Source organism: Rutilus rutilus, assembly GCF_951802725.1.
Source record: "Rutilus rutilus genome assembly, chromosome: 17".
Taxonomy (NCBI): domain Eukaryota; kingdom Metazoa; phylum Chordata; class Actinopteri; order Cypriniformes; family Leuciscidae; genus Rutilus; species Rutilus rutilus.
Genome location: NC_140230.1, coordinates 28,862,335 through 28,883,766, shown reverse-complemented (window position 1 = coordinate 28,883,766; position 21,432 = coordinate 28,862,335). Strand labels below are relative to the sequence as shown.

The 21,432-nt window shown below is 36.9% G+C and overlaps 1 protein-coding gene across 1 annotated transcript in view; it reads right to left on the bottom strand.

Annotated features, from left to right (window-relative positions):
- Positions 1-21,432, bottom strand: part of dek (DEK proto-oncogene) — a 379,089-nt gene that overhangs the window by 307,907 nt on the left and 49,750 nt on the right. The window lies entirely within an intron of this gene.

The following is a 21,432-nucleotide window of genomic DNA, read 5'->3' as shown; positions in this document are numbered from 1 at the left end:
AAATGTGATTTGAATCAGATCTCAAACCACTACATATGAATGTAGGTTTAAACGGATTAAAAATCAGATTTCATGTGATTCTTTTTTTGTTGCTATTTACACTTGATAAATATGATCGGATTCCAATCGGATATGCACAAAGATGCTCAGATTTGGGCTGAGTCTGAGCAAGGCTTGCATGTCACCAGAAGTTATACTTCCTGGGATAACAACCAAACTGAACTCCTAGCTACTGCTGCGTTCTTCTATTGTTGTCAACGAACCGACTCGGCCCTCGGATATGACGTCACTTCCACACTTCAAGCGTTCTGGTATGTTTTGCGCGTCCGAGTCGGAGAAAAAACATGCAGACAGTGATACGGACGCAGTAAGGTATTGCACTAATACGAGTGATTAAAATCGTCATTTAAACAACCAAAGCGGTCCAAAAACAATGAAAACAATTCATACTTACAAGTCACACAGGGCGCAGCCATTTTGGATTTCGTATCGGAATTCTTGCTCGGTGTCCTCACGGTTGTCCGACTTCCGAGCTGTGAAATCCGAGGAAAGGGGGCGCGTTGGTGCGTGTTGCTAGGCAACGTCTGTCTTCCTTGTCAGATCTCCGACACTGATAAATAATAGAACGTTAAGACTGCAGGCAAATCAGATTTTTTTTCTCAAATCTGATCTTTTCAGGCAGACTGCCCACACTATTAATTGCAAGTGATCAAATATGATTTGTGTCCAGACATAGGCAACCACCTATCTGCATGGCGAGGTAGGCGTACGTGACGAGGCTTTCAAAACGGATGCAGGAAAAATGCAGACCGCATCATCTCGCTCTTCAAATAGGCTAAGCGCGCAGTCGAGGTGCGGTGCAGAACTTATTTTCCAAATTTCTTTTTCAAAAATCTTTGGGACATACAATTTGCATATAACACTCACTGTATGAATACTTTCGGCATTTCTGTCACCAGTTTTGAAGTGATTGTTGTGTGACGCAAAAGACAGTTTGAAATCCGATTTGAGCAGCCAGAGCGTCCAGACTGAGACACATCTGTTAAAATTGATTGGAATCGCATTTCAAACCAACTCCATGTGGGGTTTGAATCAGATAAAAAAAAAAAAATCCGTGTTGGTTTTGTTTTTTGTTTGGTCAGACTTTCAAAAACCCATCTGGATAAAATATGAATATGCAAACAAATCTTTTTTTTTTTTTTTTTTTTGCTGGCAGTCTGAACAGGGCCTGCACTGCAGCCTGTCATTGCGATGGATAATCGGTCTGTTACAGTCTATTTGTGTCAACCTTTTTATGGTAATCCGTGCCACGTGATGTCACGAGGTAATATGGGATTACAACATTACTTGTCACTGGGGTTAATGTGTTTTAATTCCTTATTTGACACGGTTTCTTGTTTTATGTTTGATCATCATTTGTTCTTCAACAAAAAAAAATTTCAACAAAAATCACACATTTCCATTGACAAGCAAGGAAATAAATTGGTTGTTAAATCAAGAATGCTGTGGCATGACTGTCAACAATATTCGGTCATTTTCCACACTTAATACCTTCATCGAATTGACCGTCTGTATTTTTAATAGAGGTGAGGATGCACTTAATCCCAGAACTGCCGTGAGATGATTTGTGGGACATTTTAACTAACCCTGACCACCAGACCATGACGAATATTCGGGCGTGTCTATACTTATAACAGGTTTCACTGCAGATCATTTTGCTGTATGATAACCTGTTGGGACTGTTTGTTTCTCACAGGGTTCTCAGCTGCAGATCTTGAACCCTTCTGCTCTGCCCATGGGGATTATGCTGTTGATATAAGCGATTATATATCACGTGCATGTTGCGACAAGACAAATCTTAAAAATTCAAACCGTTATCAGAGTGTGGAAAGATAGAGTTAAAACAAGTTCAAGGATTGTACATGGTAATGTGACCTTTGAACTTTTGGAAAGCGGAAATAAATTACCAACTGACCATAACCAGAGTAATCTCTGGTCTCTTGTGCTAATACTAAAGTTTACCATATTCTACACGTGGGCAAGCACATTTAAGACTCCAGAAACAATGCACACCCGGCTGGTGTTGCATTTTAAATCATTATTAAGATTATTAAAGGGTTAGTTCACTCACAAATGAAAACTGTCATCATTTACTCCCCTTAAAGGGATAATTTTCTCACCATCAAGTTGTTCCAAACCTGTATGAATTTCTTTCTTCTGCTGAACACAAAAGAAGATGTTTTTAAAGAATATGGGTAACCAAACAGTTGATGGGCTCCATTGACAAAAAAATAAAAATACTATGGAAGTCAATCAATGGAGCCCATCAACTGTTTGGTTACTGACATTCTTCAAAATATCTTCTTTTGTGTTCATGAGTTGATGTAAATGACAAATAATTTTCATTTCTAGGTGAACTATACCTTTCTGCGCTCTGTGGTTATCATGAGTGTAGTCATGGTGTGGAGACTGGAAATCCTGTCTGTATAGCCTACTCTGCAGTCACATGGTTTTCTCTCATAAATCATTTGCCCTTTGCCTTTCAGTCATGGTGATTAAAATGTTCTGCCTTGGTCTCAGAGAAAGTGCCATTTTGAAGAGATAAAGCGAACAAAAGGAAAGACAAGTGCTTAGTTTTTGTGAATAAAAGAAGTTGGTATGTTAAGTAAAGTTAATTTAAAAGAAGTTGGTGTGTTAAGTAAAGTTAATTTAACTCATTCTTTGAAACGGTCTCTACATCGAGACTAGCTCAAAGAAGTAGTTCGCCATAAAATAGAATAAAATGTCTCTCTTTTTTTTTTATCCATACAATGTAGGAAGTCAATGGTAACGGTAATGATTATGATGGTAATGGTAATGATTTTAGAAGAATGAAAGTCATAGGCTATATGTTTGAAATTTGGAGGGACATGACATGATGATGCAAATGAAGACAATTTTTTGGCAACTATAGCATACCTTTAAACAAATAGTTTAGCCTACCGTAAAATCAAGCCAAGAAAACAAAAAATATTATAATAAAAAATAGTTAATCGCAGAAGAAGGTGATACCGGATTTTAATTGACATGAATGGTGTTTTTTATTAACTCACTTTAAGGATTGAATGCATTGATTAAAAAATATGTTTGTATATGCAATTCACGCAGTTTTCAAATGACAAGTTACTGCAAAAAAAAAATGCAGTGATCTTTTTTTCTTTTTCTTTTTTGTTGTTGATACGCCTGCATTATCAAGCATCAGTAATGAGTTTGACTTCCGGTATCAGATGCATTTCAATGAGGTTGAGTTCTGTCTCTTTGTAGGTGTTGGATGGAAGGAAGAAACTAACAGAATGTAAGAGATTCACCATGACGGTTTTACAGTGTGCGTCATAATGATAGCTAAAGTGCGACCCCTGCTGGCAGCAAAAAGTTGTGTAGGCGACTCTTTTTTTTGGAACAAACTTTGACTTCGTCAAGATTTTTTTTAGCGTCATTCTGTCGAGTTCATGAACGACCTAAACAGAAAAAGATTGTATGACAAACATGTTACGTGAGAAACTACAATAATAGTCTGGTGAGGAACATTTTACCTCAGTAATGATGTTGTGGCAGTCTCCACCAGCAATTGCACAGAACAAATATTGTAAAGGCTCTCTGCATGTAATCAGAATTTCTGCACGTCCAAAAGTAGTAAGTAAAGACTAAGTCACAGAAATAACTTACAAATCTTGCTCATGGATATCTAGTGTTGTTGTGATTCAGGTTTTATGCTTATCCACTGGTATGACAGAAAAAAAATAGCTTATTTTAGTTTACTACTTCCATATTTACTTGAATGTGTTACTTGGTAGTAGCCAATTGACTGCCCAGATCAGATGTAGGTGCATTTTAAAGGGTTAGTTCACCCAAAAATGAAAATTCTGTCATTATTATTTACTTACCCTCATGTCCTTTCAAACCTGTAAGACTTTCGTTCATCTTCGGAACACAAATGAATCTTGAATGAATCAAAAATGAAATGATCTTTTTAATTAATCTGAGAGCTTTCTTTCCCAGGTTTGACACCTTGCTATGCAACTATCACTTTGATGCTTCAAAAAGTTCATAAAGAGATTGTAAAACTAATCCATATGAATTGAGCGGTTTAGTCCACATTTTCTGAAGAGACACGATCGCTTTATATGATGAACAGATTTAATTTAGGCTTTTATTCACATATAAACATTGATCAGCGAACATAAACAGAAGCTCAAACGTGCTGCATAACAGGAGAATGAACCTCATTGGTTTTCGCACGTCAAGCGAACATGCTTGAGCTTTCGTTTACCACACCTGATGTGTCAGTTGATGAATATGTGAATAAAAGACTAAATTAAATCGGTTCATCATATAAAGTGATCGAGTCTCTTCAGAAAATTTGGACTAAACCGCTCAATTCATATGGATTAGTTAGTTTTACGATCTCTTTATGAACTTCTTGAGGTGTCAAAGACGTGTCAGTTGTGTAGCTGTCAACTGAGGGACAGAAAGCTCTCATTTCATTTAAAAGATCTTCATTGTTCAGAAGATGAATGAAAGTCTTACAGGTTTGGAATGACATGAGGGGGAGGGGGAATGACAGAATTTTCATTTTGGAGTGAACTAACCCTTTAAGGCAGCATCAATCCTTTACTGTTCCTTTAGCCATAATGATCAAAGTAGTGCACACGCACACACTGCAGGATATGAGGCTTTCATCTCTCTGTGTTCATCTTTTAAAAATGCTGGATGTGCTTTTGCCCTATGTGTCTGATAGATAATGCTTGAGAGTAGGAGGAAGATATTTCTCCGTTCCTTAACACCCATCATTACTATGCAATAGTCTGCTCTGTGACCGGACAATTAAGAGCTGGCTGGGCTTTCTGATGTTACTTTGCTTTGTGTAACACGCAACCCCCAACAACACTACACAAAAGGCTTCATTTTCAAGCTCTGATTGTGCTTTTATAGTAGTTTTTTGTTCCTTTTTTTTCACTGTCCAGCTTGACAGTGCTGTGAACCATTAAATGGCGAAAGCGGTGTAATGATTGTTCCAAAATGTCTACTTTTGTGTTCCACAGAAAATAACAATACACGGCCTTGACAACAACCATTTACATTTTTAGCTTTACTATTTCTTTATCATACACAGCTTTTATTGAAGGACACCAGTCAGCACAAGAAATATGCTTGACTGGATCTGGATGTAATTGAACATTTTCTAGCAGATAATGTTAATTGGATGTGAAAACGACAAATTATTTCTCTTCTCTAGAAATGTTGTGGAAATTTTACAACATATTTATACATTTTCTGAAGAAAAAAAAAATGCTTGAATTTGCTAAACTCACCAACAATGCTAAGGTATTGTCAGTGTTTGCCATGGTGTTGATGGGGTTACCGTGATTTTGCCAAGTGACATATTTTGTTGATCCTGGAACCACATTCCTGTCTGAAAATTGAGTCATAACCAACCCTATCCCTACCCCTAAACATAACCCTATACCCATATGTTGTCCCTAAAATCAGAGGAAAATGATAGGTGAATAACTCTGATGTAGAAGCTACTAACCGTGGTTGTAAGCCTGAACTTGACATTTAAACTGTAAACTTGTCCCTCAAATTTGATTGGTTGATTGGAATGTTGTTCCAGGATCAACAAAGATGTTGATCCAGGAACATGTTGTACTTGGTGAAATCACATTCACCGTTGATATGTGTTGTGGCAGGTTGCTATATTGTTAGGTGGTTGCTAGGGTGGACTGGATTCTATATTCTTTCTATGAGTTGCTATAGCTAAGCTTACAGTCTATTCTACTGTGATACAGTGTTTTGTAATTTCAGTGTAGTATTCCATTTTACTTTATTAATATACAAAACCTTAAAAATTAAATAAATATGAAATAATAAGTAAATAAACATACTTAATTTTGAAGTATTTGAATTCTATTTGAACCATGCACATATGTTATAAACAATGTCCATATTCAATTCAGTACACAAAACAATAATCTTAATATACCATGTTCTCTCATTCACCATCCACCACAGTAATCACTCAAGTTATTCTGTTTCCCAAAACCAAATTGCGATATTTTGAATGAATACAATTTTAAAGCAATTAACTTTCATGTAAAGTGGAATCCACTGAAACCTTTGGATAATGGTTTGGAAATTGCTTTTCCTCAAGGAAATGTGATTGACTGTCACTACGTGGCAGAGCCATGGTGTGTGGCTTTATTTAGATTCTGCAGAAGGAATCGATGGGGGAAAAAAGCTCCACAGCTGCGGCTTGATGAATGCCATCTTATCAAAGACAACACGGCTTGTGTAAGAGTAAAAGTATTTACAGATATCTAAGGTTTGAGAAGTGTTGTATTGGCGTGATTCTCATGCGTTACGCTTCCCGACTTCGCCTTCACATTCATGCGCCTAGATTTCCTTTCCTTTCTGATTTATACCTCTCTATACTTTGAACCAGTAAATGAATAAAGCATTTATTGTGTGGTCCTAGAATTTGAAGGACACGTGTGTGGTTTAAAAAAAAAAATCCCAGATCTTAACATTACTCACCCTCTCGTTTTGTCATGTACTGTTCAAACTGGCACAATGCATGGTAATTTATTTTGTAAAGACAATGTCTGCCTTAGACAGGGTTAAATGAAGAATCCCCTCTAAGTGTCCAAATCAAACTCACTGGATGAGATGTTGACAAAAGGTTTTCGCAGCACTTGTCAGTTCACCAAATCCATGTTAACGTTAAGAACTAATAGACTTGTACAGTAATTAGTAGGTCAGGAATGTGCTGTTATGTGGCAGGCAGAAGATGAGTGCGTAACTGGTATAATTGTGCGCGTTTCTGAATAGAGTGCAAAGGATGTACTTCACATCAGCTCGAGCGATGTCAGGCGGTGGGTGGAATAATCTCGCTCTCTGTCTAAAAGCTGTGAGATAACACCTAATTAGTGGTTACAACATTAACACACACCCTCTATAGGCTACACAGAGCAACTTGTGGGATATTCATGTTTACACACTGTACACTTGCACAAACAGTTCAGTCGGTATCTTCAAGAAAAAAAACTCTCTCCCTGTTACAATTCATCTAGTGTTCTAGAAATGAATAGGAGCTACTTTAAAATCATATTGGAATGTTTGGAATTTTTTTAATCTTTTACCTTTAGAAAGAAAACTTCTTCTACAGTATATAAACTTAACATAAACTTTAGCATCCAAAAGGAAAAAAAATGCCATCTTTTACATCATCAGGCATATGTATATCCATCCATCCATCCATCCATTGCCGAGTTAGATGTGTTCCTTGGTCAACATGCGTTCCTGGGTCAACGATCCTGGAGCAACATTCCTGTCCGAAGATTTAATCCTAAACCCTACCCATAAATTATCCCTAAAATCAGAGGGAAATGATAGATGAATAACACTGATGTAGAAGCTCCTAACCCTGGTTGTAAGCCTAAACTTGACAAACTGTAAACTTGTCCCTCAAATCTGATCAAGACATTGTATCAATATCACATCAGATTGATATAAAAACTGCATTAAAGTATACATGTTTTCTTGTGATACTCTAATTAAAAAAAGCCATAAAGGGCCCATTGCTAAAGCGGGTTACATCTGGGAATCTGTTCTTTCAGAAGTAAGATTTTTATCCCCTCAGAATTTGCCACCCAAACCTCAAAGTAGTACCAATTTCACACTCATAGGTCTTGTTTGATTACCTGAAAGCTGTGTGAAAATACCCGTAAACTGCATGCTCTGAAATTTGAAATTTCATTGTGTGCACTGCACATTTACCTTTACACACAATCATGCTATTATATAGAGGCGTTCTTTCTTCAGCAACTTTACAATAAAGGTCACAATTCTCACGGAACGTGCAAAAAGCTTTCAGCATATGCCGAAGTGCAGCGAACAGCCTGGCCATTTGAGAGAAAATATTTACTGTTTGTCCTTCGTTCTGTGGTCTAATGTCACTTTGAAGTGTTGGATAATAAACAGAAATTCTGAGGTTTTCATTCTGTTTCTTTACTTACTTTTCACTTCTGATCTCTTTAAAACTCTAGACTCAAGGTTTTATAACAAAAGTCGCTAATGGATGCTCTTATTCAGCTGCACTTTGAAGCCTATGTTCTGCTTCATTGTTCAGACACCATAAAAGCAAAACTGCTCTTATCATGAACCTAATGAAATCCGTGTCGAATATTTTATATATACAGAGCATGAGGTTATTATCATGATCAGCCATGCGTAAGTTAGTGTGTTTTATCTGTTTGCAGGTTGTCATTAAGATGAAGCTAAAGAGATGCTGAAGGTTAAATCTTCTTTGTCTTTGGACAGTGTTCAGCTCTATACCACATGAATTTGTTTTCCAAATCTCTTTGCAGTTGAAGGTGAGGAAAATCACTAGGATGTGAGCCTGTCCAAGAAGATAATAGAAAATTGATCAATGCTCTGAAACACTGGGAGAGTCTGCATCAGAACAACCACAGAACCTGTTCATTTTGAGACCTGTTGCAGAGACTTGAAGAAGGCTAATTGTATGCCCATTTTTAAAGAGTAAATAAAGAAGCTGACATGAAAGACTGTTCTGCTCATTTCAACTCCCTTGTCCTTGTAAGTTTTGCATTTATTTTTTATTTTAAAAGTCCATTAACAATTACCATTGCACACCTGCAGGTAATAGATAGGTGCGTAGGAGAGAAGACCAAAAAACGTCAAAAATCTAAATGCCTAATGGTGGTTATGAAACCGAAACTTTGCTAATAAATATTTTTTTATACTTTTTTGCAAGTATTGATTGTGTTTTTTAGTCCAAATTATTTAGTCACCTTTCTTGTGGTTTGTGGTTGGGAAGATTTTGAATGTCGTATGCTCACCAAGGCTGCATTTATTTGATCAATAAAAATACAGCAAATACAATAATATTGTGAAATATTTCATTTTAAAATGCAGTTTAAAAATGTTTTATATTTGTCATTTATTCATGTGATGGCAAAACTGAATTTTCAGCATCATTACAACATCATTACAGAAATCACTCTAATATGCTGATTTGGTGCTCAAGAAATATTTCTGATTGTTATCAATCAGTTGTGCTGCTTAATAGTTTTGTGTAAACTTGTGATACATTTTCTTAAGGATTGTTGGGTTACTAGAAAGTTCAAAAGAACAGAATTTGTATTAAATAGATTTCTTCCTCTCATGTTGCCAAGGAAACTGAACAAGAACATGTGCAAACCCCACCAAAAACCAAAAGAAACACAGATGAACCCTGAGAGTATGACCAGTGCTCAAAGTGGGGGGAAAAGTGCTCTGAGGGTTGAAATTGGGGTGGTTATAGTACTGGCACATGTTTTAGTTCAGTTTCCTTGGTTTTCATCTGCTGCAATGATTTTTCATTGTTTGATTAATCTTCACACTTGTTATCCATTTTGTTGATTGGTTTGGTCTGTCTTTTTAAGCTTTGTTTCATTCAGTTCACTGTCAGTTTTTGTTACACTTTTACCTGAATATTTTGTTCCTGTTTTCTTAAGTACAGTGTGTTTTATTTCAACCGGCCGTGACGATACAGAGTTGCCAGGGGAACTGTGTCGAACATAAAGGATTTACTGAACAAGTAAATAGCATTTGTTTGAAATCTGGAAGTGGGACTTGCCATGTAGTTGACATCAAGTGCCCTCGAAAAAACAGCACACAATTACTGTTGTTCAATTCATCTTCATCTCCTTGAGACACCAGGAGAAATAAAACATTAATTACAGCCTAAATTGAACACATTTGCAACAAAATCAGAAAAGGAAGTTGATTAAATTATTGTGAAAGGAGTCTGTTGTGCTTCTTTCTAGTTTGGTTATAATTATTGCTTCCAGTATTTAATAGAAGAAAGCTTTTTTCTCAAACCATGACTTTGAATAGCCTACATAAAAACACAAAGAAGTCAAAAGTGTAATTTCTATGCATTTGACAGATCTACAACTAGCTTTTTCTGACACTGGTGCCAAATTGATCTTCCATCTAACAAGGTCATTCAGTTTTAATTATGTCAGGTCCGATGTTATGATATGACCTTTTTGAGAGTCATTCTCATTCCCAATGCTGTTGAGCATAGTGAAGAAAATTTTCTAGCTAACTTGGCCTTCTAAATTGCAGGCAAAGTTGGATACATTTTATTTTGTTGTTCTTTTTTTGCAGAACCATGATAACGCTTAACAACCTCAAAGACCATGGCAGTTGTCAGCACTGTGTATATACACTCACCTAAAGGATTATTAGGAACACCTGTTCAATTTCTCATTAATGCAATTATCTAATCAACCAATCACATGGCAGTTGCTTCAATGCATTTAGGGGTGTGGTCCTGGTCAAGACAATCTCCTGAACTCCAAACTGAATGTCAGAATGGGAAAGAAAGGTGATTTAAGCAATTTTGAGCCTGGCATGGTTGTTGGTGCCAGACGGGCCGGTCTGAGTATTTCACAATATGCTCAGTTACTGGGATTTTCACGCACAACCATTTCTAGGGTTTATAAAGAATGGTGTGAAAAGGGAAAAACATCCAGTATGCGGCAGTCCTGTGGGCGAAAATGCCTTGTTGATGCTAGAGGTCAGAGGAGAATGGGCCGACTGATTCAAGCTGATAGAAGAGCAACTTTGACTGAAATAACCACTCGTTACAACCGAGGTATGCAGCAAAGCATTTGTGAAGCCACAACATGCACAACCTTGAGGCGGATGGGCTACAACAGCAGAAGACCCCACCGGGTACCACTCATCTCCACTACAAATAGGAAAAAGAGGCTACAATTTGCACAAGCTCACCAAAATTGGACAGTTGAAGACTGGAAAAATGTTGCCTGGTCTGATGAGTCTTGATTTCTGTTGAGACATTCAGATGGTAGAGTCAGAATTTGGCATAAACAGAATGAGAACATGGATCCATCATGCCTTGTTACCACTGTGCAGGCTGGTGGTGGTGGTGTAATGGTGTGGGGGATGTTTTCTTGGCACACTTTAGGCCCCTTAGTGTCAATTGGGCATCGTTTAAATGCCACGGCCTACCTGAGCATTGTTTCTGACCATGTCCATCCCTTTATGACCACCATGTACCCATCCTCTGATGGCTACTTCCAGCAGGATAATGCACCATGTCACAAAGCTTGTCATAGAGCATCTTTGGGATGTGGTGGAACGGGAGCTTCGTGCCCTGGATGTGCATCCCACAAATCTCCATCAACTGCAAGATGCTATCCTAACAATATGGGCCAACATTTCTAAAGAATGCTTTCAGCACCTTGTTGAATCAATGCCACGTAGAATTAAGGCAGTTCTGAAGGCGAAAGGGGGTCAAACACAGTATTAGTATGGTGTTCCTAATAATCCTTTAGGTGAGTGTAGTAGCATCAAGATGCTGAAGTAAACTAAAAATAAAAGATCAATACAGAGCAAAGAGAAAATGGACAGTGCAATGTTCTTGTAGCCTGATGGTGATGATTGTGAGTCTGAGCATAAGTGCATGATGGGAAGGGAAGTTCAACAGAACAGACAGTTGTTCTATCCTGGTTCTATCTGACAACATTCAGAAACACACAGTTCTACTTCCTCAGCCTTTGATAGAGCTCACCAATAGATATGAGAAATTGTCCAACGTAATTTATTTGCACATGCCACTTTTGTGATATTTTGTGAATACAAGTGTTAAAAAACTTCGTGTTCACTGTACTCATAAAGACAGTCACTTGTCACCACCTACTGGCGTAATGATTTAACCTGCAGAAAGAGTCACAGAACCGGAACTAACCGGTTTGTGTTTGTAGACTGAATTCGGAATAGTGTAATATTTTTCTAGTGTAGGATTCTTACTATTTGTGCCATATAACCTACATTTCTAAATGCATAACTATTTCCATAGTTAACATAGAATTTATGTTAGTTCAGAGATATATTTATTTACCGATTCGATTCGTTCAATCAATCTGGGGTGCGTTTCCCAAAGCCAACTATTGTCGTTAGCTCCGTCGTTACCAATAGAGTTCAATGGAAATTGCGATCATAGTTTCCCAACAATGCTTTTGGGAAACACACCCCTGATTCGAAACACGTGGCACAGTGAGGTATTGAATGAATCATTCCCTCAACCGATTCATTCACACTGATGATGGTCATGAGACCGAAACTTTGCTAATAAATAATTTTTTATAAATTTTTTTTGCAAGTATTGATGGTGTTTTTTAGATTTAAAAAATCCAAATTATTTAGTCACCTTTCTTTGCTGTGCAGAGGTTTGTGGTTGGGAAGATTTTGAATGTCATATGCTCACCAAGGCTGCATTTATTTGATCAATAAAAACACAGCAAATACAATAATATTGTGAAATATTTCATTTTAAAATGCAGTTTAAAATGTTTTATATTTTTCATTTATTGTGATGGCAAAACTGAATTTTCAGCATCATTACAACATCATTACAAAAATAATTCTAATAGGCTATGCCAATTTGGCGCTTAAGAAACATTTCTGATTGTTATCCATGTTGAAAGCAGTTGTGCTGCTTAATATTTTTGTGTAAACTTGTGATACATTTTTGTTGGATTGTTGGATTACTAGAGAGTTCAAAACAAATTAATTTCTATTAAATAGATTTCTTCCTCTCATTCATGTTGCCAAGGAAACTGAACAAGTAAATTGCATTAGTTTGAAATCTGGAAGTGGGACTTAGAAATTCCATGTAGTTGACATCAAGTGCCCTCGAAAAAACAGCACACAATTACTGTTGTACAATTCATCTTCATCTCCTTGAGACACCAGGACAGGAGGAATATAAAACATTAATTACAGCCTAAATTGAACACATTTGCAGCAAAATCAGAAAATTAAGTTGATTAAATTATTGTGAAAGGAGTCTGTTGTGCTTCTTTCTAGTTTGGTTGTAATTATTGTTTCCAGTATTTAATAGAAGAAAGCTTTTTCTCAAACCATGACTTTGAATAGTCTACATTAAAACACAAAGAAGTCAAATGTGTAATTTCTAAAATAATTAAATAGTTGGCCAACAAAGCTTTTGGGAAACACACCCCTAATTTGTTCAAGAACGAAACACGGAACAGAACAGTGAGGTATTGAATCATTCCCTCAACCGATTCATTCACTCTGATTCATTCATATAGCCTACAGTGAATCTGCTCTGTGTTGCTCGGAGACGGAAGTGATACTATTGTGGCTTCGTTTGGAATTAAATGGACAATGAAATGGACAATATAGCGTCTAAAACGTAAGTTGTTAAATATTAACTTATTGTTTATCCTATATAAAAGCAATATATTATTTGCTCGCAATCGCACTAGCCTTGATTGATATCAGTGTAGGCCTACTGTGTATGTAAATAGCTGACATTTACACAGAGCTCACAAGCGAGCTCTATTGGCACCATTTTTGGAAGGTAAAAACACAAAAGGGAGCTTGTCAGCCAATTATTGAAAGAATGCTCGATTAAGACGTCAGTAAACACTTGTTTCTGTGCAACCTCAAACTTCATTTCTTGCCTTTCTACCAAGTGTACCTAGTAGGGGCGGCTGGCCAATAGAGGGCGCTAGCATGAGCCAGACCACAGTTTATGAGCCACATGCAATAAATGAATAAGTAAATACATAAATCATGTGTACAAATTGTCAGTATTTGAAATATTAAATGCACCCAGTATATGTGAAAAATTATACAAATATAATAAAAAATAATCGCAAAATAAAAGGTAAATTCAAACAGTTATTTAAAAGCTTTGAAAGGAATTATAATAATCACACTATAGCAATTCATAGAGCTTTGCATAGAAAATAGACACTAAATAAAAGGAGGGGAAATTAAAACAGTTATAAAATGAATTAAAATAGATAAATGAAACAGTTATAAAATGAATTAGAGTAAAATGAATTAAAATAGTAAATAAACTTCTCATCTGGCAAAACACCGGTGTATCTTATTTTGACTGAGATTTCCCCATGACGGTTGGTATTCTTCTGTGGATTTTCATATACCGTGGATTATCTGAGCCCACCAGATTAGTAATCTGTACCAATCCAGACCAGTAATCTGTACTAGTCACCACAGTGTTCCCTTGACCGTCATGAGTCAATCCCTCTCAAACTCCACCACAAGTTGAGCACTTGCTCACAAATTTGGTCATCAGGACCATCAGGGTTTCCCCGACTAGGCTACTACATACATAGGCTACTGAAGCATTTTAGGACTATCCCAGAAAGCCCGACCCAGTTTTCCACCCTGTCAAGAAGTATGTTGTGATCGACAGTGTCAAATGCAGCACTGAGGTTGAGTAGTACCAGCACTGATAATTTGCCTGAATCAGTATTTAGGCGAATATCGTTTGTTATGTTAATGAGCGCTGTCTCTGTGCTGTGATGCGGTCGGAAACCAGATTTAAAATTGTCAAAGTATCCATTCGAGCTTAAGAATTTGTTCAGTTGATTGAAGACAACTTTTTCAATGATTTAAAGCATTATTTATTTTGTAAAAGTAAAAAATGCACTGGAAAAATCGATTTAAGGGGGCAAATATTGTCCCTTACTGAAAAAGGTGTGACTGCAGAGAAAGGGGTACGTAGAAGGATGTTAAAAGCAATACACATACCAAGGACAGAAAGTAATATACAGAGGTCACTTGGAAAGTTAGGTTAAAGACACATACAAACAAATGGTGTTTTTAAGAGGTTTTTGAAGGAGAGAAGGGTGGATGCTTGACGGATGTCTTGAGGAAGAGCACGCCACAGACCTGGCTCCCATGGTTACCAAATATTGAAATTGAATGAATATGGCACAGCCCTAAGATATTTTTCACCAGCCGCCACTACTACCTACTTAGGCTGTTTATTTTGGTGGTAAAGAGTAACTTATATAGCCTACCTTGTCATTATTGGGATGATGATGTGGGACTTTATATATTTTTATTGAAGGATCAACTCTGGGACTTATTTTCTATGCTTTATTTGATGCTTATTTTTTTTACATTGAGTAGAAGCGTTGAACGGTCTGGTTTCGTGGGGTTAGCTATTTGTCAGTAAACAATGAGTTGCCAAAATCAGAAAAACCTGCAAGCTCTAGACACCGTTCAGTGAAATGGGAAAAAAAAGGTTTGATGTTTCATCCTTCAAATAATGGTCAGGGTCCTTCTCCCTATACACTAGCCTAGCGTATGAATAATTATTAAATGATACATTTTTAATGAATGCTTTTTGGTAGTCTGCTCTTTGCGATCTGAGGGTTGGTGGAATGCTTAAGGAATCTCAAGAGCCTTTTATGTTCACACTGTGTCTTCTTTTAATTACTGTGTGACAAATATGCCAATTGTCATGGTAATTAAGAAAAAAGCATTTGCATTACCTGTGGACAGTCCATGAAAGGACAAACATCACCATGACAATAAAGTCTTTAGAGGCCAATTCACTTGGACAGTTTGCTTGTTGTCATGCCTTCATAGGAGAACCAGGACACAATAATATTTCCCACAGGACCGTGGCTAATTATACAGTGTTTTTTTTTTTGTGTGTGTTTTTTTCAGAAACAAGTTTTCAGTTATTTTAGCTAAATATGTATAATAAAAGGGTGTCAGTTCATATCCTTTTTTCCAATAAATATTTTACTTTTAGATCTTATCTTTATTTAGATCTTATCTGTTTACTAGCTTTTGAACAGCTGTCTGTGTTACACAGACACTACACAAAAATCTAGCTTGAACCAGCCACAACTCTAGTGGAGCTTTGGGTTTTTTTATAGAAATATAAAATCTAGTAATATTAAGGGTCAAGGTGTGTTTCCTGACTCACTCGGATCTCAGGAAATAAGTAGTTGCAAGACTATAGCGGTTGCCTGTGAAAAGAGATGTGACTGAACCCAGCATTAGATGTCTTAATTGAGGTCAGAGAACTCCTCACTGAATAGCATAATATGAGTCTTTATGGATTATTATGAATTTGCTTGTTCTGTGAGGGGGTCTGAGTAAAAATAATAGTCTATGCTTAATAATGAAATGTCGCCTGGATGACCAGGCGTAGGTGTATTTGATTAAAAAAAATACAATCACTGCCATTGGTCTTCTCATAGTTTGATGGAAAGAAAGGTTTTTCTGAACTGCAGGATTTAATTAAAACCAGATCAATTCTTGAGAATAATAGGCCACACACAACATTGTTTAGCTTTTCCTGGTGTGATGTGCAGCATGTTAAAATGTTTGTTTTATAGAGGGACGTTCCCAGATATTGCATTTGATTTTTATCGACCTTTTATACAAGAGATTCATGTGTTGGTCAAATCACTTGCCTGTCAGCCGTTCACCTCTGATCCTCAATTTGTTGATGAAAGCAACCTGTAATTTCAGCTCATTGACTGTGACAGTAAATCTGTTTCATGTCCTGACAGTAATTTGTTGTTTGGTGGCCATACTGAGTGTTCAGGTTTCTGTGTTCTCTGATCTCTTTTATGAATTAAACAATGCAAATAGACCTGCAATAGCGGCGTCTTTGATTTTTAATGGGAATTAAAGCGAGGCTGTGAGGGATAGACATACTGTACATTCTGCTGATGAAACACTGCAAAAATATCTTTCCAAGAAATTTCAGTAGATTAAAAACTCCCGACAACATGAGCTGTGGATAATTATATGTGATCTAGGAGTTTTATACAGCTTTATACAGCAGATTCCCTTGAAAACACTGTATGACTTGCTTTCATCATGGCTCTGCTTTGAGTAAGGTCTATAGAAGTGGCATGACCTCCAGATTTATTGAAGATGTCTCTTGGAAAAATAAGATCCAGAAGAGGTCATCTCTGATATGCACTAAACATGTTTGTAATTTGCTTCATCAGTAGAGCAAGATGTTTTTATTTTATCTAACTGAATTATTAAAGATGTGTTTTTGTTATGCCAGGGCAGGGACACACTAAATGACTAGCTGAAACATTCTAAGACTGAACTGAACACACTTACAGACTTTCCAACGACTGGAGCAGATTTTAAACACTGACTGTGTGAACACCGACTGAAGCAGCTGTCTCTGACTCGGCGCGTTTGGACATGATCAGTCGTAAGTATCACATTTATTCATAATTGGCCTTACAGTCGTTAAGTGTGTCCACTTAAGGTAACACTTAAACACAGGTCTCTGGAAAACTTGATTTTTATTGGTCAGTTGTGCCATTGAGCTACCCTGAAAATCCAGAGTTCTCGCGAGAGCACAAGTTGAATTTGCTCAGCGAGTTTGCTCTGGTGTCAAGTAATGATGCTCATTAAATATGCCCTTGTATCCGAGCTGCACCAATCACATCGGGTTATCTGATATAGGCGGGCCAGAGGCGAGCTAAACAGATGACGACAGCGCTGTGACTTCGAAGTCATTAGTAAACATTGCAAGATGGCTATGGATGAACACGGCTTTGGGCGCTACAATGAACGAGATAGACTTGGCTTTTTATCTAAAAGAGGAACAGAAGACGGCTCTCGAATTGTTCCTTTGCAAGAAGGACGTTTTTGCTGTTTTGCCGACCGGATACGGCAAGAGTCTAATCTACCAGTTAGCTCCACTGGTAGCTAGCTAAGCTTATGGGGCTATATTGTTGTGATTGGTCGTAGTGTTATCCAATCGCGTGCAGTGAGATTTTCAAATGCATGCTTGGTGCCCGCCTCTCGAGCTGGCCGATTTTCATTAGTCGATGCCAGACCATTAATCTTTCAGATTTAGGTCTGGATTTCCCAGCTACCATTGAGCGTTAAACTGGATATCTGAACGTTGGCCATGGCAACATACCGATCTACTTTTATATCTTTCTTATAACTCTTTTCAGGCCAAAGTAAGTTAGAATAGCTCAATGATGCCATCTTGTGGCTCTAAATGGGTAGCTACCAACTGCAGTAAAATGGCATTGGAGGGCATTAGTATTAAAGGGATAGTTCACTTTGAAATTAATTTTTGATATGTTTTAGCTTACCTCAAGGGCATCCAAGATGTAGATGTCTTTGTTTCCGCAGTAGTTTCAATTTTGATATTTTTAGGTCAAACCGTTCTTGTCTGTCAGTCATATAATGCAGGTCTGTGGTCACTGGCTCAAAACACAAGCACAGAGTCCAAATTAAAACAATTCCCCATCGTCCAAATGAAACAATTCCCCATCATAAGTACACATTGATGGCCTAAGACACGAAACGAGCGGTTTGTGTGAGAAAACGAACAGTATTTATATCGTTGTTATCTCTTGAAAACAGCACACGTCCAAATGATCTGACGGCGCGGGCGGGTATAGATATATACATAGATGTCGAATGAAAAATAATGAAAAAATCCATTATAGATCATATGTTACAAAGAGAATAACATGCCATCTTGTTTTGAGTCAGTGCTTTTTTTTAAGCATTAATTGGAATTAGGAATAAATTGTTAAAAAGTGACAGGAAAGACATTTTTAATATTATAAAATATTTCAGTTTCAAATAAATGCTGTTCTTCTGAACTTTAGATTCATCAAAGAATCCTGAAGAAAATGTATCACGATTTCCACAAAAATATTAGGCAGCAAAACTGTTTTCACTTTTAATAATAATAAAAATCACCAGATTTTCAGCTTTGCCATCACATGAATTTTTATTTATTATATATATATATATATATAACAGAAAATGGTTATTTTACATTAATATTAATAATATTTTACAATATTTCTGTTTTCGATTACATAAATGCAGCCTTGGTAAGCCTAAAATACTTATTTTCAAAAGCATGACAAAATGTTACAGGCCCCAAACTTTTGAACAGTAATGTATATATTACATTTTATAAAAATGTGATGTAACTAGTTAGCCTGATAACAGCAAACTGCCTACAGGTTAATAGTTTAAAGAAAATATTTTTGGTTCTTTTTGTTCAGGCTTTACACAACTAGCCTACTCCTTGGGGACTAAGATTGGTAACATTTGACACGATAACAGACTGGCTGGCTGTAAATTTTCCCTTTAAATCTGAAAGCACAACCTGGCAAGGGGAAAACCTGATTGTACAATTTGCACAAAGACAGAGAGGACAGTGACTTAAGTGTTGTCCTTGAACAGCTTTGCTTTTAGGACTGTGTACTGTTAGCATGAAGGTTTCCTGAGAGGGCCATAATGCTGAGAAAACCATCCCTTGTTTTGTCTTCTATTAGCAGAGACGAGAGAGAGAGATCTCAGTGCATTTGTACTGTGGAGACGCAAATCTTTTTTACTCAGCAGTGTTTTGACCAGCAAATAATATTTCCTGTGGCTACTGCAGTCGACCTGAAATCACATACCAACATGAAACGGGTGTTGAAATACACAACACAAAATTAAAGGTGATAGATAATGAATGGTGGATATTTTTCACATCTCAGCAGTACTTCAAGAAAATCAAATAACATTAGAGCTTCCCTCTTGTGGTTATGCACAGATATGCAGCTAAAGAGAATACCAGAGGAACTTTTACATTTTTACAGTGTTTACATTTTACCAAGAAAAAAAGAAGGAAAAAGGGTTGTGCTTGACCATCCAAAAGTTGCTGCCACAATGACATGGTGGTGTTGGTGGTTGTCAGGCTGCTGTTGTTGTAGGGGGTTGTTTTTTGGGGGTTACTTATTGTCCCAAGTGAAAAGAGTCTCTGTGATTGGCCCGGGTTCCTTTCCTTCTTGAACGAGATTCAGTTTCATGACTTCACATCAAGTCGCCCATGTTAAGGTACAATCCTCAGAGGTTCATCTTTGTGGGGTCAAACGTGCGACATACAGTAACCAGCCCAGGGCTGCATTTCTCAAAAACATCAAAAGCCTAATCGTACATTGCCAACAATGGTCTCTATGATCAACTTAGCTCATGATGCTTTTGAGAAACGCATCTCCCAGGTCTTTAACCACTAAGCCACACCATCCCATAATGATCAGTTCATTATGTGGGTAGAAACACTCAAAGCTGCATTAGATCTGCAACGTTTCTGTGAGTCTCAGTTTGAGTAATCCTCAAAAGTTCCCAAAAATTTTCAGTTTGAGTAATCCCCACAAATCTGGTTAGATTACCACATTCAAAAGTCTACATGAAATAAAGGTATTTTCATTTCATATAGAAAATTTGCTGCAGTTTTCCGGTATAGCAGTCAGAAATTCAATTAAATTCACATTTAATTGCATAGCGCTTTTCACTATACATATCGTTTCAAATCGCGAATTGGCATCCCGAGGTAGAAACAGAAAAGCAGCAATAATTAGCGTAGCTGCTGTTCATAAAATTTCAAGCAAAATATAATCGTGTGTGTTTGATCTGATATAACTGGAGTACAAGGTTATGTGATGCATTATATGAATGCTTGGCTAAAGAGATGCATCTTTAATCTAGATTGGAGAGTGAGCCTGAGCCCCGAACATTATCAGGAAGGTTATTCCACAGTTTAGGAATAACTCTCCCCCTCATTTAGTGGACTTATATCCTAAAGCATTTTGATATTTTCACATTTTCTCAAGTTTTGTGACCTTAAAGAGCATGTTGAATTATGGGGCGATAGAAGAGTAATTAAATACACTGGGGCTAAACCATTTAGGGCCTAATAGGTCAGTAGCAATACTTTGTAATCGATACGGAACTTCATAGGTAACTAGTGTAGAGATGATCAAATTGGTGTTATATGGTCATATTTTCTTGACCTGGTAAGAACTCTTGCATTTTGGACTAACTGTAACTTGTTTATTGAGGATGCAGGACAACAAGCAAGTAATGCATTACAGTAATCTAGTCTAGAGGTCATGAAAGCATAGCTTTTCTGCATCAGAAACAGATAGCATGTTCTATAGCTTAGCAATGTTTCTGAGGTGGGAGGCGGCTATTTTTGTAACATATGATTTTCGAAGGTCAAGTTGCTGTCTAATAATATTCTCATATAACTGTGGTTCTAAAATGCTTTTACATTGGAAAAGTAAAAACGTTAAGTCGGAAAGACAAGTAATGACCCAAACACAACAGTACTATTGTTTCAGCAAAATTTTTTGGCTTCTACATTATTGAAACTTCAATTTCAGTGTTATCTATCATGCTCTTGGCAGCCAATAATTCACCACAAAACACATTGCGGTTGGCACAGACATGGTTATTTTGACTGCAAGTGAACCTGTATTTAATGCACCCTAAATATACCAAAATGTATTTGAAATACATTTATTTTATACTAAATAAACACATTTACATATGTATGTAATTAATATAGCTAAATACCCTACAATTGTACTTTTGGTATACTTTGGTACTTTTAATTAAAGTCTGCTAAATTGGAACAACTTATTTTGTACTTAATGCACTTTAATTACCCGGAAATAGTGCTGAGGTCCAACTAAAGATATACTTAAGTATATTTGATTGAGCTAA